Source organism: Leptopilina heterotoma, unplaced genomic scaffold (assembly GCF_015476425.1).
Source record: "Leptopilina heterotoma isolate Lh14 unplaced genomic scaffold, ASM1547642v1 Lhet_23, whole genome shotgun sequence".
NCBI classification, from domain to species: domain Eukaryota; kingdom Metazoa; phylum Arthropoda; class Insecta; order Hymenoptera; family Figitidae; genus Leptopilina; species Leptopilina heterotoma.
In genome coordinates, this window is record NW_025110948.1 from 369,059 (window position 1) to 389,114 (window position 20,056).

The window sequence follows — 20,056 nt, forward strand, 5'->3', positions numbered from 1 at the left end:
TCAATATTATTTAAATACAAAAATAAACATTTTATTTGAATGTTTCTTAAAATTTATCTTTCATATAAAGAATTTTGTCAACAAATTTTTAAATAATTGAATTCTCTTGACAAATTTTGAGAAGAATAATTTTAAGAATAATTTCATTTTTCGATAAATTTGATAAAAATTGTATTAAAAATAATTGAAATTCTGCTAAGAATTTTATTAAAATTTTTTAAAGTAATTAAATTTCGAAGAGAAATTTTATTAATTATAAAGGGGCCGTCCATATACCACGTGGACAGTTTTTCAAAGATTTTTGACCCCCCCCTCCCCCTTGTGGACACAGAAATACATGGGATCGTGGACATTTTCAAACTTTTTTACCCCCCCCCCCCCAAAGTGTCCACGTGGTATATGGACGACCCTAAAGATAATTAAAATTTTAATGAGAATTTTTACAAATTTTTTAACATAATTGGATTTCTGCGAAGAATTATATTATTTTTGAAAATAATTGAATTCTTGCGAAGAATTTTATTAATATTTTAAAGAAATAATTGAATGCTTGAGACGAATTTTAAATAAATTTCTTTTTAAATAATTGAAAACTTTTTAAAGAATTTTATTTAAATTTTTAAAAATAATTATACTCCTGAGAAGAATTAACTATATATTTAAATAATAATTTTTGAAAACAATTGAATTCATAAGAAGAATTTTATTAAATTTTTTTTAAATAATTGAAATTTATCCAAGAATTTTGTTAAAATCTTTGACAATAATTTAATTCTTGAGAAGAATTTCGCTATCTATTTATGAAGATAATTTCATTCTTGATGAGAATTTTTCAAAAACTTTGAAAATAATTTAATTTCTGCAAAGTATTTTTATAGTTTTCAAAAGAATTGAATTCTTTCCTCAAATTTTAATAAAATTTTTAAGAATAATTGCATTTTTCAAGGAATTTATTTAAAATTGTATTAAAAAATATTTGAAATTCGACGATGAAAATAATTGAAATTTTGCAAAGAATTTTATTTAAATTTTTGAAAATAATTGAATTTTTGTCGAAAAATTTTGCTATTTGGTAAGATAATTAAATTTTTAAGGAGATATTTATTAAAATTTTTAAAAAGAATTAGATTTTTTGCTAAGAATTTTATTACTTTTGAAAATAATTGAATTCTTGTAATTTTTATTTATGAAAATAATTAAATTTGTATTAAAAATATTTGAAATTCTGCGATGAAAATAATTTAATTCCTAAATGAAATTATTTTATTTATGGAAATAATTCAATCTTTTCATAGAATTTTATGAAAAAATTTGTTCAATAATTCATTCTTTTGATAAATATTATGAAATTAGTAAATTATTGAATTGGAATAATTTAAAAAAATTATTAATTTTAAAAATAATTGAAATTTTGCATAGATTTTTATTTAAACTTTTGAAAATAATTGAATTCTTGTGATTAATATTTTTATTTATGAAAATAATTCAATCTTTTCATAGAATTTTATGAAAAAGTTTGTTCAATAATTCATTCTTTTGATAAATTTTATGAAATTAGTAAATTATTGAATTGCAATAATTTTAAAAATAATTGGAATTTTGCATAGATTTTTATTTAAACTTTTGAAAATAATTGAATTCTTGTGATTAATATTTTTATTTATGAAAATAATTGAATTTGTATTAAAAATAAAATTATATTAAAAATATTTGAAATTCTGCGATGAAAATAATTTAATTCCTAAATTGAATTTTTTTTATTTATGAAAATAATTGAATCTTTTCATAGAATTTTATGTAAAAGTTTGTTCAATCATTCATTCTTTTGATAAATTTTATGAAATTAGTAAATTATTGAATTGGAATAATTTAAGAAATAATTGAAATTTTTCATAGATTTTTATTTAAACATTTGAAAATAATTGAATTTTTGTCGAAAAATTTTGCTATTTGGAAAGATAATTGAATTCTTGACGAGATATTCGTTCAAATTTTTAAAAATAATTGAATTTCTTCAAAGAATTTTATTACTTTTGAAATTTGAAAATAATTGAATTCTTGTGATGTTTATTGTTATTTATGAAAATAATTGAATTTTGTAAAGAATTTTATTAAAATTCCTCAAAATAATTGAATTTCTGTGAAGAATTTTGTTATTTATCAAGATAATTGCGTTAAAACTTTTGTAATAATTAAATAATATTAAAAAAAAACCATTTTTGTCAGAAATAGAAAAAATTTATAAAGGTTTGGTATTAGAATTAGTGGTATAGTTTCGTAGTTTATGAGGCAAAGAAAATTCTGAATTTTCTTATGAATTCTAAAAATTAAATTTTTTTTTAGTACTTTTAATAAAAATCCCTGACTTTTCCCTGATCAATTTTATAATTAATCGAACTTACAAAAATGATTTCATATTTTTTTCGGTAACATGTAGTAAGTAGTATAGTCTGTTCTAGAAGTACGTATTTCATTCTGTTCCATTCGGTTATAAAATAGAATTCCTTGTCCATCATGACACAATTAAATTGCTACCAGAATAAAGAAAAAATATTCTGAATTTACAGAGCATTCAGAATAAAAAAATAATAAAAATAAAATACATTGTTTGATTGACGTTCACTCTTGTCAGATTGAAATCTGTTTGCGTGACTTGATTCTACACGCTAGTAATTCTGAATATTTCAATGGACTTTAAAAGAACAAAAAAGCTTGCCAACCATCTGATAAATCTGATGTACAAAATATAAAATTTTTAAGCAGGGTTATAAGATATTTTTTCTTCGTCAATTTTTTTTTTTAAAGAAATGCATGTCTATTGAAATGCTTCAAAAACTAGCGAACCATGGTCAATGACAAGAATATTTAAAACTGTTACACATCTATTAAAAATAATATGAATCGTGGTTCCTAAGCTATTGGATGTAAAAATCCAAGCTTAAAAATAATTTATTAATTACCTGAATTTTAATATTTAATTAAATTAAAACAAGTATTGTTATTCATCATATTTTTGGGACGTAACAGACAAGAGATTCGGAATAGGATTTTGCAGAAAAATAGTCAGTATAGCTAATCCAGATATTGGAAAAATGTATGTCGTGTTCTAAGCCAATCTGGTGTCCGAGTTAGCTAACGAATCAAATTCAACTGAACTTAGCTTTGAGTCCTTAAGGCCTTGTAAAAATATTTAATTAAAAAATCAATATTTATTTTGTTTAGATAATTTTTCACCAAAAATTCCACCTTGTTAGAGAAACAATCGCCTTTAATTACTTATTATAATATTGAGCACATAATGGCAGGTTAAAAGCGAGTTGCAACAGGACGTAAACTTAGGACGATCTAACCGTTTGATAAGGCACGTTTGCATAATCCATAGATATCTGGACGAGCTTGCTTATACAATAGGGTTCTAATCCGTTCGTTCCATCAAACTCGAGACTCTAAAGCTAGCGACCAGCGATCGGTGACTGAGCTTATAAAGGCTATTACGAACCATCGTACCGCAACTAGGTAAAGCACTATGAACACTACAAGTGGAAAACAATTGCAAAAATTTATTATCTTCCCAAAAATTAATCAATTATTCATTTCCAGTGAATAAATTCTTTAACTAAACACTATTATTAGATAGAAAACAAAATTCCTCTTGATATACAAAAAAAAATAAAATAAAAAGAGAAATAGTAGTTCATTCCGTTCTCACTTGTAAAACATTGCAACTCGACTTTCTGTTTTTTTATGCGTTCCATGCTCGCGTTAAATTCACGAGGATTTTAAGTTTACTACCAGGGCTGCTCTGCTAAAAATGGGATTTTATACCATACTCCTACTCGGGGAAAAAAAAATTCATTGCAAAAAATTCTTTTTTTCATTTACATATGAAATAGGAAAATGTTTTTTCTTTATTTCTGATTTATATTTTGCTTTGGGGAGGAAAAAAAATTTAACCCATATACTAAATTGTTCATTTCATAAATTTTTCTTTTTGTCTTTTTATATAAATGGCAAATTAAAATATACAATAAATAGAGGAAGAGAAAAGTAGAAAAAAAATATTGTCTCATACAGAGACAGAAAAATCAAATATAACAATCGATTTTGACCAGAATTCCAATAAAAGTGCAATAAAGACGGCCACCTCTATACTTTGTTCGTGATTTCCCCAGGCGAATTAGCACTGAATAAAGCAGCAATTTATTTATTCTGTCAACATTCCTTTTTAGTTTTCAACAATAACTTGAATACTTCACTTAAAATAATTTTAAAATCGAGAAAATATCCCGAGAAGAAAAAAATGTGTCTTAATCCCCAAAATGCGATAGCAGAAAAAAATCTAAAAGCAATTAATTCCATAGCATGAACATTTTTCAGTAAAACAAAAAATTTAATAAAATACATGTAAAATCTCACACTCCGATTCGTATTCAGAAGATAAAAGAAAGCACTGAATTAAAAAGCAAATACATTCCCCGCAGTACAAAGAGAAGTGTTATTAGTTAAAATTAAAAAAAAAACACTTTTTTCAAATATGAAAAAATTTTTCGTTCACAAAACATAAAAACAAAACGAATTTAGCATTTGTTTTAATCTAATTTCAAGCATCGAAACAAAAAAAAGAAAAATAAGTTTTTGTTCAGAGTTTTCGAACGAATGAGTTACGATGAATATACAAATCGTTGAAGCAAAAAAAAAATTTTTTTTTTATCATCATCCCTCTCTCGCTCCCTACCAGAGAGAGCGAGTTCTCTGAATAATATTTTCGGCATTGCTTTGTGCGTGACATGCATACAGGAAGGCATTTACCTACGTGTAGATATGTGGGATGGACCGCTAGGGTCGTAAATTAATTTACGGCGATACGAGGCGGGCAATCTCGATAATTCCACGCATTGGACGGCCAATCGTTCCACTGAACCAGCTTATCGACAGAGTGACGCCTGTCCGTTGTCTCACAGTAAATGCGGAACGCTCTAGTCACATATGAGTAGCGAAACTCCAATAAGCCACGTATCTAAGCTACAAATTTATTAGACAGTAAACTATCATCTCAGTTCACGTTCATAATTCAAAATTTCAAGTAAATTTTCATTTCAGTGAAATTTATGTTTGTTGAGGAGAGGAAAATTCTTCTAATTACAGTAAATTATCATTTACCATTTAAATATTTATTGAAAATTTAATAAATATTATTATTTTTTAAAAATATTTATTGAAAATTTAATAAATATTATTATTTCAACGTTGTCTCCAAGTGCTCCTAATATAAATTACCGCTATATTGCGGAGACAATATTGCATCAATATTTCCAAGCATTGCTTAATTAATTAAAGCATTGCTTCAAGTCGGATATAATATTAGCAGCAATATTGTCATATTACTATGCAATATTAATCTATGTTATTGATTCTTTAGAATAGAGAAGAAGTTGGTTAAATGACGATGTAAACCTGACAAAGGCCGATTATATCAACCTAATAAATAAAGTGTCTTCCAACAAAAGAAAATACAAAAAAGAAACAAGAGCAAATTATAAAAAAGTCAAATTAAGTGAGGAACGATTTTTAAAAACAAATACTTTTCAACATCAGTTTTAATTCGATAGGAATTAATTATAACTCTAATAGAATTTATGGTATATTATCAAGGGGTCTGCGAGAGGTCAATAAAGTACACTTTTTTGCCCTAGGGCAATAATAGAAATTTTATTGACCGCTGGGCTATAAGGTGGAGCTTAGTATGCACCTGTACAGGTAGATAAAGTAAGCATAATACGCCTGAGTTGTATAATTATGTATATTGTAACTTTGAAAATTAATAATATTATATAGTTTATTTTTTGATTTTTCCCTTTGTTGAAGTTTGTTGATATTCTTTTAATCGATTTTATCGGAAGAGTAATAAATGAAACACTATTTCATTAGTTGTGCAACATTTTGGTGTCTTGGTTTGACACCATCATCAGGCCACTATATTAAATAATGAAAAAAATTTTTTATAAACAATTATTAATTTACAAGTGAAATAAAATTACAATTTTTACACAAATAAAACAAAATTAATATCTACCTGGTCTTTTTTTAAAAAATATAAATTATTTAACCTGTAGAGGGCCGGGCCACTATAGTGGCTACCATTTATTTTGACAAATCTTTTATCGAATTGACTTCTTATATATAAATTTAAAAAAATTGGCCTGACTAGTCGAAGCCATAAACTAAAAAAGAAAAAGAAGAAGAAGAAGAAGAAGAATAAATTAAAAAAAAACTATTAAAATTTATGCAAATTTACCGGCCCTCTAAAGGTTAAATAAATAATTTGTTACATTTGTAACACGTCTCGAATAAAATAAAAATGTCCGAAAATTAAAACGAATAAGTTAAGACAGAATAGTGGCATTTCGTACGGATGACAAAACAAGACTAAAATCTAAAAGATTTCTTAATTTCTTAATAGAGGAAACTAAGTATTACTTAGAAAATGTACATCTTCTTTCTTATTGATCGTATGATCGTTAAATTTAATATATAACATTTCAGAAATTAATCGTTTTTTATAATTTGATTCCAAATCTACAATTTTAACTTCATCAAAATTGAAGGAATGATTAAGTGTAGTTTGATGTTCATTAACGACAGATTCAATTTTTTTGTTATATGTTCCTTGATTCTTTTTTCCAAACTACGGTTTGATTCACCGATGTAAGTGGCAGAAGAATTATTACAATTCAATTTGTAAACGATACCAGTTTGGTTCCATTTGTTAGTTGCATCCTTTCCTAGTTTAACAATCGAAGTCAAATACTTATTAACCATTGGAATTGACAATAAATTATAATTTTTTAAGATCTTTGACAATTGTGACTAATTTTCTTTCAAAGGAATGCAATTTTTTGGAATACGACTATAAATAGCCGAGTTTTCATTATTTTGATTTTTGTTCAATAATTGTTATATATGTTTATTGACAAAATCATTGTAATCAATCTTAAGTAGAATTTAAACCGCTTTTTCAGTATTACATTTATGAAAAGGGTCATGTGACAATAAAATAGCACTGTCTAATAAATTATAAACAATATTTCTTTTTTGTTGAATTGGATGTCCTGAAAAGTAATTGATTACACTATTAAAAGATGTCGGTTTTTGGAATCAAATAGTAATAAGTTTGTTATTTTTAATTAACGTCATGGCGAGAAAATTAATCTGATTATTAACTTCTAATTCGTAAGTGAATTTTTAATTTTTATTATGAGAATTGAAAACATTTAATACTAAATCGACATGATCTGTGTGAACACTTAATAATATATCGTCCACATATCGAAAATAAAAAACAGGAATACAATTAGATTTATTTTTTAATATTTTTGAAGAATTGCTTTCAAAGTCATCCATGACAATATCTGCAAATAGTGGTGGCATCGAAGAACCCATAGGCTCACCCATAGGAGTGTTGTAAATTTTTTGGTATATTTTTTCATTAAAAACAAAGATGGTATTATCGAAAAGAAATTTAACACAATTAGTTGCATCAACAAATGGAATTTTACAAGAATTTTGAATATTTGTGATTCTTCTATTTAAGCTTCAGAGAACTAATTCGTACGAAACGTTCATAAAGAGTGAACCCACATCGTGGGAAAGTATTACAAAATTATCTGGTAACAAAATATTTTTTAATTTTTCTTTTAATTCAAAGCTATTGTTAATGTGCGATGTAGGCAAAGGAATTGCAGATTTTAATTCGTCGTATACAGTTTTTGACAGAAAATGCGTCGGGCTGTTCACAAGAGAGACAATCGGTTGAAAAGGCACATTTTCTTTGTGAATTTCTAGCAAACCATAAAATTTTGCCATTGTAGTGTTTGTCACAGTTAATTGATTTTTATGATACTTATATTTAAGATAATTAGTATTAAAATTTTGAAGAATTTTATAAGTGTTAAATTGCTATTTTGTCAATATATTTTTTCCAGTTATTTCTATGCAAGTACGTTGATCAGAAAGAAAAGTGTTGGTGATGTTTTTGAAGAAACTGACCCTTGCACTATACTATTTGGTAGTGGTAACATTTATGGTCCCAATGAATCATCGATGTCTATATTACGACCCCATAATAGGAAGAATTTCGAAGCTAAAACCGGCGGACAGATTGGCTGCATGTTCTTCGTGCGGTAAGACTGATCTCAAGTTTGCAGACTGCAAGAAAAGCTCAAACTGTTTCTTATGCAAGCACGACGACAGGGTAAATAGCAGCCATGTTACTGTCTCTGGAGTAAACACAACAGCCTTTCTGTCAGACCAACATAACCAGAATGGTGAAGAGGTGGAATGAACTTGGCTTAGGGCTAAGCTGATTTTGTAGTCTACTTAATTCTTGTTTATCTCTTACCTCAAACGTGCCTTAGGTAGTTAAAAAAAATAAACAATTTAAATTAAAAATAATAAGAGTTATTGACTTTCGAGTTAAAAATTAATAATTCATCAATTAAATTATTCGAAATTTTAATTCTATACCATAATTTAAAAAAGTGTTTATAAAAACACTAAAACTCTAAAAGTTTCTGACAGTTTAAAAATCGGTTAAGCGTTATTAATCTTTGCTGAATGTTGTTTTTATCAGAAGTTGAGACAATGACTGTTAAAATCCCTCTTTTTTGTATCTGAAAATTCACAGAATTCATTGTAACCGCCCGAGTGGACAGATGTTACACACGAGGGGAGTACAACTGGGTGGAAAGTCATCCCGAGTAGAATTCTCAATACGCATCCTGAAAGCTTTGGATTTCATGGAACTTTCTGCTAGGGAGTAGCAGGAAGCCAAAGAATTTTCAGTAATGGAATCCGGTTCGCGCATTTCCGTCTCTGACGTTTTCGACGGTGTGGAAACGTCAGACGTCGTTGGAATGCCGCGATCTGGGATGTTGAGCGTAAGTTTACGTGTCGAGTCGTCCCTGTTATTGGTGATGATAGAGGAAAGACTTTACCCAAAAAAAATATGTAAAAAATATTACATTAAACATGATATAGAAAATAATTTCTAGAAACATATTTTGTCATAAAAAATTCTTTTTCAACCATTCTTTCAACCAGGTTTTATTTCAATAAAGTAAAAGTATTTTCAATTTCCAATGTGTGTAATAAGAGTAATTGAATCAATTGGAAGTTTCACTCAAATAGTTCCTGCAGCAATTTTATAAAAATTTAAATTAAATTCTCAGAATCACTTCACATTTTGGACAAACGCAATAACAAAATTTCCTCTCAATTTCTATTTTTCATGAAACAATCGTCCGGTTAAACTTTTTTTCTTCTTCATACAACATAAATGAAATCCATTTTTCCTATTGAATGGACTTTTTTTTTACAATTTTGTTTCGTTTTGTTGTAAATTCACAATAAAGCAATATGAATGAACGTCAATCAGTAATTCATCGGATGAGAAGATAATATGAATTTTTAAAACGTTATCAGTATTTGACGTGTCTAAAATTACCTTTGGCCGAAAGCCAAAGGTGATGCCTGGAAGCGATAAACCTGAAAGCACACCAGCTTCCATGGGTCGTGCACATTCGAACGGACTTCGAAACGCATCCAAGCATTTGAAGCCGCAATGTAGAAGATGAAGTGGGCGGATACTGAAACTTTTCTCTTTAAAGGTACCGAGAGAAATTTCATTCCTGCCTCTTTTTGCTTAAACATCAGAGGTAATTTTAACCCACACATTAGCGGACACTCTGAACATCACTGGATCAACTTTTTTTTTCTATATTTATTCGAAAACTGTCTCCAGAAATCTTTCATCACAGTTCTAAAACTTCTGAAAAGAAATTCCTTTACTGCAAACTTTTTAATGAGTTTAAAAGAGTTTAAAATTTAATGATTTAAGCACTTTTATGACTTCTTTAAATTAAGTTCATTATTGATGTGGTTAGTTATACAAATATATATGGAATATCGAATTATGAATTATATTTTTGATCATTGGATGAAAATGTACGTCAAATGAAACTTAGATTTGTGGCTGTGACGTTGATATACATCTTAAAAATATTCTTTTGATGACGGATTATCTAAGAACACATATAGCTTAAGGTGTATCTTCGAAAATTATTTTTGGTATAAAAAGGGCCAGACCATCAACATCAAGTCAGTCAAGAAAATGTAGTCGTCAGTATTATAAGTCTCAATTAAGACGTGGTGCTCCATACAAAGTCTGAATTTTCCATCATCAGGAACTGGTCTCGTGCACGTGAGTTAAAATTTTCAACAGTGGTTCTTTTAAACGTCAGTCTGATATTTTTGTTTTCTACACACCAGTGAAAATATTCTTTATACCGTTTTCTAAATTCTATATTCGGAAGTCTTGTTCAAGTTTGTGAATTCATAATTAACACAAGAAAAATTTACGAGGATCATAAGTCATAATTGTCAACCTGCAACCACTTAGAAGCTAATTTGCCTGTGAAAAGCCTATTGTATTTGGACAACGCAACCTAAGAAGGATCACCGGGACGCATGATTATTCCCCAAATGTCATTTTTCCGAAATGTCATTTTACCGAACTGCACTTTTGCGAATAGTCATTTTTGCGAAAAGCCAATTTTGCTAAATGTCACTTTTGTAAATTGTCATTTTTGCGAAAAGCTATTTCTGCGAATTGTCATTTTTGCGAATGGACATTTTTACGAATAGTCAATTTTCCGAAAAGTCATTTTTGCGAATCGCCATTTTTACGATTTGTCAATTTTTCAAAAACTCATTTTTGCGAATTGTCATTTTTGCGAAAAGACATTTTTGTGAAATGTCATTTTTGCGAAAAGTCAATTTTACGAATTGCCATTTTTGCGAATTGTCATTTTTAAGAAATGTCATTTTTGCGAATTGTCACTTTTGCGAATCGCTATTTTTACGAATTCTCATTTTTGCGAAGTCATTTTTGCGAATTGTCATTTTTGTGAAAAATACAATAGAAAACTTGTAGGTCTATAAATTCACTATTGTATTTTTCGCAAAAATGACAATTCGCTAAAATGACTTTTCGAAAAATTGACAATTCGTAAAAATGGCGATTCGCAAAAATGACTTTTCGGAAAATTGACAATTCGTAAAAATGTCGATTCGCAAAAATGACAGTTCGTAAAAAAAGCTTTTCGCAAAAATAACAATTCGCAAAAATAACAATTCGTAAAAATAACTTTTCGCAAAAATGACTATTCGCAAAAATGACAATTCGTAAAAATGGCGATTCGTAAAAATATCGATTCGCAAAAGTGACAATTCGCAAAAATGACATTTCTTAAAAATGACAATTCGCAAAAATGGCAATTCGTAAAAATGACTTTTCGCAAAAATGACATTTCACAAAAATGTCTTTTCGTAAAAATGACAATTCGCAAGAATGACTTTTCGGAAAATTGACAATTCGTAAAAATGGCGATTCGCAAAAATGACAATTCGCAAAAGTGACATTTCGCAAAATTGGCTTTTCGCAAAAATGAGTATTCGCAAAAGTGCAGTTCGGTAAAATGACATTTGGGGAATAATCATGCGCCCCAGGATCACCCTCTGTTCCAAGGTAAAGAGACCACTAGTCTCAGTTATTAGAAAGTTTGTGCATCATTTTCATCTTTTCTATATTTCGTTCATTTTAAATACACACTTATTTCAAATAAAATTATTTCTTGATCATTTACGAAACCCCGTCCCAATTTTGATTATCGCTAATTAAAATTAAATCAGGAAACACTAGGGAATATAATAATTAGGTTAGTTCGATGTAACAAAAGATAATTTTGTGCCTATTGGGATAAAAAATATCATAAGCAACAAAGCGACAATTAAAATTATTTCAAATTTAACCAAATGAGCCACTATTAAAAATTGGTTTCGTCTTTTATCCACATTTTAATTATTTGTAACCACTGTAATGTGAATCGTCGATTAGTTTTCAAGTACCTCACCTCTACTTGTTAATTAACTTAAATTTTGATAGTCTTTTTTCGTTAATCTAATCGTTAATATTAATTTATCTATGATTAAGTCACTTTTACATGATAGCTTTATAGAGATTAATGCATCTATTTAAAATTAAATAAATTAGATGTCGCTTTTGTGGTATTACTGAGAAAATTGTTACTGCAATGATATTGGAATATGAATATATAATATATGATACGCGGATTTAAGCAAAATAAACAGAATATGCAATTACCATAGCTAAAATCGATATATTCATTATTTTAATAAATCCAATAAATGTTATTACATAAAACTGCTACATCGTTTTCACATTGCAATTAATTATTTTAATAAATCCAATGAATCTACAATAACATATAAAACTGCTACATCGTTTTTGCATTATAATTAACGATCAGAGTTATAATATCATTTTTATTTTTAACACAAATTTATTGACAACCATAATGAATGGTACGAAAGCCACTTATTATTAGGATGTTCAAATTAATGTAAAAATGTCAGAAAAAATATTTTTAATTAATTCAAAAATGTTTTTAAATATAACTATCAAGTCAATTTTTGAAATGCATTTTATAATAGATTTTTATTTTTGTGGAAAATTTCACCTGATCGTTACAATGCTGGTTACGGTATTCGTTTGTGTAAGTAATTTAAATGTTCTTTATTATTTCAACCTTTGAAATTTTTTTAAATGGATGTTAAATTATAAAATACATTTTTATTTTCATTAGTTACATGTTAAAATCCGTAAAATAATTTAAAAAGCTGTCTGTCATGTTAAATAATAAATTTTGAATTTTTTACACATCGGAGTTTAGATTTGCAATCAGCGACCCCAGAAATTCTAAGGCATTAATTAAGTTTAATAATTTAAAAAGCTTTTTTAATAATTTAAAAAGCTGTCTGTCATGTTAAATAAGTAATTTAAAATTTTTTACATCGGACTTTAGATTTGCAATCAGCGACCCCAAAAACCCCCAGGCTTTAAGTTTTATACAATAGAATACATTTCAAAAATTTGTCCGTCATTTTTGATTTTTAAAATCGTACTTTAGATTTGCAATCAGAGACTGAAAAAAATATTTTTTTATATGTTAAAAATGTTTAAACAGTTCAAGATCATTTTAAGAAGATTCTTATCCTTAAAAAGAAATGTTTGTGTCGCTAAATCGTCACTGTTAAGTGATTTCCAAATGATTATTGTCAGAAATGAAATAATTTCATCATAGAGGGTGGTATTGTGGTAAAATCGATGACGCATCCCTGTTAACAGCCTGTGGTTATTCATTAATTATATAGGTGGTACGATACAAGTAACTTGGGATCTCAACAGGGATATCGAAATCCACAGGAAACGTGAGTGAGAAGTGAAGCGACTAGTGATAAAATTCTATTTCCGTTGAGCTAAATTTTACAGTGCTTTAAAAAGGAAACATTTTCCTTCTTTTAATAGATGAAAAGTAAAAAAAAACCTAATAGGATTTTTATATATAATACTGAAATTTTTGAAGACGGTTACATTCGATTGCTGCAACTCTAATATGATTGATTGTTTAAATAAAAATTTTCCATTTAATACCGTGAGTAGCGTTAAATTATTACTGAAAGTCTCAGGACATAAACGGAAAATGTAGTAAAGTTAATGTCACGAAGGACATCTCCTTAGGTCATCTATTACTGCTGCTTTGCGACTAAGTACTAATCCTGTTCTCCTATCCTTAGTTGAGATTTTATGGCTACTCTTGAGCTCTGAGCATTGTGTTTCCAAGAATGACTTCCAACTGACTGGCATCGTTCTGCTCTGAAAGCCATGAGCCATTTGATTGCTTTAATCAATGAGCCTCCGAGCATCACATATTCCGTCTCTCAGATTCAATTTCCATCTCTGTCAACGGTTCACATTCTATAATTATACCGTCACGAAACTTTCCAACTAACAGCATTGATTGTCTAACAACGTAGAAAGACGGAATTCGTGGCAGTATATTTGAAAATAAAAATCCTATTTCCTTTAATTCGGTTGCAACCGAATTTTTTCTCGTTTTAAAATAGTTTCATCAATCCTAATTTGACATGAGGATAACTCAATGATTCTACTAAATAGATAGTTAAATAGATAAATAGATAGTTACGGACAGAACAAAAATTAGAATTTATAAGAATAAATTTTTTGCAAAATTTTTTTAAAGATTAAATTTACTCATTGTGAAATCTCCAGAAAAGTTCTCGCTTAAACTTCATAAACCTCCATTCGACATAATACTTTTAGACCAGACCATTTGGTTTGCAAATGCTTTTAAGTCTCCCAACTTCACAGTATGGAAATTGATGTCTTAATACGCGAATCTATTCAGTAGCAGGTGTAACATTCTATTCTGTATGACACTTAATTACGAAAGTTATAAGTCTAAACCCCCTCGAGTCAATTATCACTCTATCTTTAGAAATGACATTTTAATATTAAATCCTAATGTCTGTTCATTTGTGATATTGTATAATGTTAAAAATTCTCATGAATTTAATTTTTTTTTAGAAGCTTATCTATTTTTAATGGCATTATAATTGTTCTCTAAAAAATAAATTTACTAAATTCACTGTTTCGTAGAAACTTGATTTAAATTAAACTTTAATTTAATTAAATTCATTCCAACAGAAAAGGAATTCGGGAATCTTCCCAAGACTTCAGTTTTCAAGAAAAGTACATAGTTTTAAATGAAAGATTCTTTTTACATTTTGACAATATACTTTCTGTTATCAAGAATAGAGTACTCTTATCATGCGTCAGTTCAATCGTCATTACTTTTATTAAATTCGTCTTTTGCGAAAAAAAAGTTTCATGATGGAATATAGTCAGATTAAAAATAGTCATTTTAAAGATGAACTACTCAAAAAAAAAAAAAAATTCGTGAAAGGATTGGGAAAGCAGGGCAGTATGCCAACAGCTTTAAGTAAATTATTCCGGAGATCTGCAGACGACATGAGCATTATGCTAACCGATATTCTCGAGTCGTAGAAGGCCTGCCCTTCGTGCACTTCCATAGAAGCGCATGGGACATTTCACATAAAGGCCAAGTGTACTTCAGTTTAAGCGGAATTTTCCACAAGTAAAGTCACATAAAAAAGGCATTCACAAAACATCTATAAGTTCAAGAATTTTAGAACCCAAGTTTTGCAAATATAAAAAATAACTGGTCATTTTAAACGTAATTGAGGGGTTGAAATTTGTAGTGAAGACCATAAGTTCAGGGAACAAAAAAATACTTGTTTCTGGAATATTTATGACGGTAACCCTATAGTTGTAACTTTCATAAATTTGAACTTTGAAAATCCGGGTAAAATAAATATTGTCTTAACTTTTTTCCAATCCTGACAAGATTGATAATAATTTTTTTTCTGCTGTATTATAATTTTTTTGTGATTCATTTAATACTCTTGACACGTAACAACTTTTTCCGAACAAAAGTCAAAGTGTTTTCAAATAATGTTAAAGGAAACCATAAATTGAAATATAACCTATGACCAGATGTCTAAAGAACGACCCTTTAAGGGTACAGCCAAGAATGTATGTAAACATTTTAAAATGTGTTTCAACAATTAATAGCAACGTTAATTTTCATTTACAAATGAATCGTTTTCTTAAAATTTTGAACTGCTTGTATTTTTAAAGAATTTGGTTTCACTCCTTTATTCATGATGACATGTCCTAAATATTCCAATTCTGATCGAGGAAATTCAGATTTATCTGGTTCTTATTTTAATCCCAAAATTCTTACTCCTGAATTTGATTAAACTTTTATGTTTTAATGCAAATCCAAAAATAACAGCATCATCTAAGATGCAGAACATACACTACCAATTAATCTTTTAAAAACACGATTCCTTGAAAGGTGTCTTGCATTTTTTAAACCAAATGTCATGGGAAATCCTGACGAAAGGTCGAATGCCAAAAATAATTTGGCTTTTCCCAACTGCAAAAGTTTAATTACAGGTGGAGAATATTTATCTTGATTTGTATCTTCATTTAATTTTCCAAAATCAATCACTTTTTTGGAACTATATTACGTTTTTCGCTAGTTAGGAGTAAATACATACTCCTCAACCATGAGATAAATTTATCAGCACTTTCCAGATCATCGAGTATGACCACTATTTTTAATCTCATTTGCAATCAACATTCAATTACACAGTTTAAAATACGTAAAACTGATATTTAATTAAGTCCAACCGCAACGTTACTATTTTTATACTCTAATCAAAATATTTTCTATACCAACAAATGAACTAAAATTTCAGTTCATTTCAATGAAGAAAAAAAAATATTTATAAAATGTCTCAATTACAAAAATCTTTGCTTGTCTTTCTTACTAATTGAATATTAAAACTCAGTCGTGTCGTATCTGCATTTTAATACTAAAATCATAAGCAAAATTTTCCACATCAGTAAACTTGAGAGTGTTGGTGTTAGAAACTTTATTAATTTTCAAAGAATCAAAGTTTCTGGATTTTCCAAACTTTAAATGCTATAAACTTCTAAAAGTTTTTCAGCTCCTTTCCCCTCACTCACTCTCTCTCTCTCTCTCTCGCGCACCCTCACACCCTCTTTTCTTTCTCTCTCTTTTGGTTAAAGTATTTTAAATATTGAATCGGTCGTTTGCAAGCTTGCAAGTTTTGAGTATCTATTATATGGAAAAACCAATCGTCTATTTACAGAGTAAAGAAGTGAATAGCACTGCCTCGAGGTAAAATAGCTTTACCACGAAATAGTATTCATCCTTTGTGTTGGTATTGATTGACAGTAAATCCTGAAAAGCGAAGCAGGTCAGTTTCAATTTTCTACTATCTAAAGACCTGTGGGTTTTAATATCCGCTTGGAAAACTAAATCTCACAATTTGTTCTTCATTTTCTTTTCCTGATGCTAAGCAAAGAGGTTTTAACCAATCAAAGCAAAACTTTGTTTTTTTTTTAAAACAAGAATTTTTTTTCTCTCATCAAATACGATTGTTGAATTACTTGTTAAACATATATTCCAAAATGGGAAATAAAAATTAATTTTTATCTTGTACCACCTAAAGTAAGATATGAATTTTATTTAACTGTTTATTTATTTCAAAAGCCTAGGGTGTTTTATCTTCAGTTAATCTCACTTGATGCAAGAGAATAATGTAAGTTGGAGGGCATGACTGATTACATTGTAGTCCTGTCGAAGAGTCTGGAGCGATCGATCATAAATGGTAACATAATTAGAAGAGAAATGTTTACACGGGAGATGAATCGATTATGATTATGCAAATTAGAATTTCCTCTGGGATAAACATAGTATGAAAGATAATTTACATATTTTAAAATATATGTGGTTCGCAAAATTTTTAGATCAATAAAAAATTTAAATTAACTTCTTTTGAATTTGTTTTTTATCAATTTAAAAAATATTTTGATTGAATACCTTTTTAGAAATAATTAAAAATAAATTTAAATATAAAACGACATGGATTCTTAGGCAAACTATAATCAGACCCCCAAAAGAAAACAAGTAGGGAAGAGTGTTTTTGTCTCGTTTTTTGTATACATGAACTAAAGATATTAAAGAGATGAGGGAAAAGTTTACTTTTCTCCTCTAACCCTCTACTAATGTTGACTTATCCCAGCTCTAGCTTTTATGAACGTAATTCACCTTCAGATTTCCATTTAAAAACTGTAATATTTCTATTATTATAGAAAAGGATATCTGTTACAATTATGAATATAAATTTTTGAATGGAGCAAACGTCTAAACAATCCTTTCAGATACTGACACGCCTAATTTGTTTGTATCAACGCCCATTAGACACACCCACTATTAACTAGTTGTCATAGACAGTCCCTTTAGACACACAATTTCCCGTGATCCTTATTACTCAACTTGTCATAGGCAATGCTCTCAAATCACGTACCGAGGAAAATCAATTACTCAATAGAAAAAAAATTTATCAAAGCAAAAAAGCAATTAGTGACAAAAGATAATTATTATGCAATGATTTTTAGTTGGACACTTCTAATAAATATTATTAATATTATTAATAAATAAATTAATTAACATTGAAAGTCCTTTCTTTTGAAAGGTTCTCCTATGCGTAAAACTCCTTAAAATGGTACGGACCCAAAATTCACCAATTAGACCCATTTCCTTTTTCTTAAACCAATCCTAAAATTGCCAATTCACGTCGTGTTTGTCACTTTTTCACTTTTAATATATAGGGGAGTGTGTTTATTCATTAAATAATTTTATGCAACAAGTAAATAATAAAAACATCCTTTGATCACTTGTGTCTCAATTTCATGAGCAGCTTTACCTTCCTTTTGACTCAACATCAAATTGCAATATCAATTAGGAAACTCTATATTAGAGTTTGTAGCAAGTTATAAATCGTTGTGAGAGCAATAAGAAGGTGAGAAATGAATACTGCATAATTAAATATTGCATCAAGTTTGTTGGTTATTAAATATTTCTACTACCTCTTCACGATACATGACGTGTGACTGCAGTAATAGTGTATGTATATAAAATTGAGAACGCTTAACGTAAATGCAATTTTAACAAGAGAGAGAGAGAGAAATCTCTCTCCTACATCGAGACTTGATTTCAATGCGCATATAACCAAGAAGCTGACGTGGAAATCAAGAAAAGCTCACTGAAAATGAATAAAAGGAAATGGGTATACCATTAGGAAAGCCTGAGAAGATTTCAAATTAATTCCTCACTGAAGAATTGCAATAAGAAACTGCTATACTACCTTTACTGGCAAGTTATGTGCATTATATTCCCGTGGATGTTGTGAGTATCATACATTTGGAGTGTACAAAATACCTTTTACGAATGCTATTTTCGTTGCTCTGGTATATATACGTCGTTGCTTTGTACTTGGATCTTAATGTTGGAATAGTGCTTTTATTATTCAACATGAATATCAAATAAAATGAGATATCTCACAGGTGATTCCATGTTGCATCTATTCTCTCTGCTTAGAACAGTTTTAAGTACCAAAAGCAGACATTTTCACAAGACAATTTTGTATCTAGTATTCAACTCCTTTTCAAGACTATAATACTGACAGATAATACTAACACACGAGACGTTTGTGAATAACAATTCTATTGTACAGTAAGTTCACTATTCAAGCATTAATATTAAACCCTTATGTAATATAAAGAAAATCCTTATGCTTAGCAAACGATGATCTTAAACATTTTAAAATCTTTTTTAAGTTTTGAAAAGTATTTTCTATGTAAAAATATCAATTAATTATTTCAATGTAGACCTTTTATAATATTTTGTGGTACTATGGCTTTTAGTCATGAAATTTAAAAAATAATTGGAATACGTACCAATTTATTATTAACATCGAAGCATTTCGTCAATAATTCAATGGTCCATTTGGTCCATTTCGACCATTGGGCGTTTAAAATGTTCAAAACTAGAATTGGCATACTGCACTGACCAAAACTAAGTGTGGCACTTTTGACTAGGACAAAACCAGTTGTATCAAATATTTGCTTTGATGTAGCACGTCATCTCCCTCTTTTCTGTCTCTGTCATTTCCTAGCTTTATGATTCAAAGCCTTCGTCTTTGTAATACGAATCTATTATTCGTGTTAATTAGTATATATTCAGCAGTTGTATCAGTCACTACAAAATTACAAATAGAGTTCTTTATACTGCAATTAAGACTAGTCCCTATGAAGCAATGTTCGGTTGTCAACAAAAAATTGTATTAGGAGATTCGCCATTGTCAGAAGAAGTTTATTTTTCTATTGAAACCGAAGAACAGCTTGAGCAGTTACTTATCACCGAAAACATTGAAGATCAGAAATTAGAAAATATACAGACTGACAATGGCATTGGCAACGATAAAGATTCACCAGTTGTTCACAAATGTCATCTTTGTGGACTTGAAATCCATTATCTTTCCGGAGGCAATAACGAAAGAGAAGACGAACCTACATGTTCTATGTGCTCTAGAAAGAAAAATGGTCCTAAACTAGTTAAAATTGAAAATAATTGAAAATTAGTACTTAGATATTAAAATA

General features: G+C 28.6%; 1 protein-coding gene across 3 annotated transcripts in view; it reads right to left on the reverse strand.

Annotated features, from left to right (window-relative positions):
- LOC122502460 (furin-like protease 2) overlaps positions 1-20,056 on the reverse strand; it is a 381,086-nt gene that overhangs the window by 80,764 nt on the left and 280,266 nt on the right. The window lies entirely within an intron of this gene.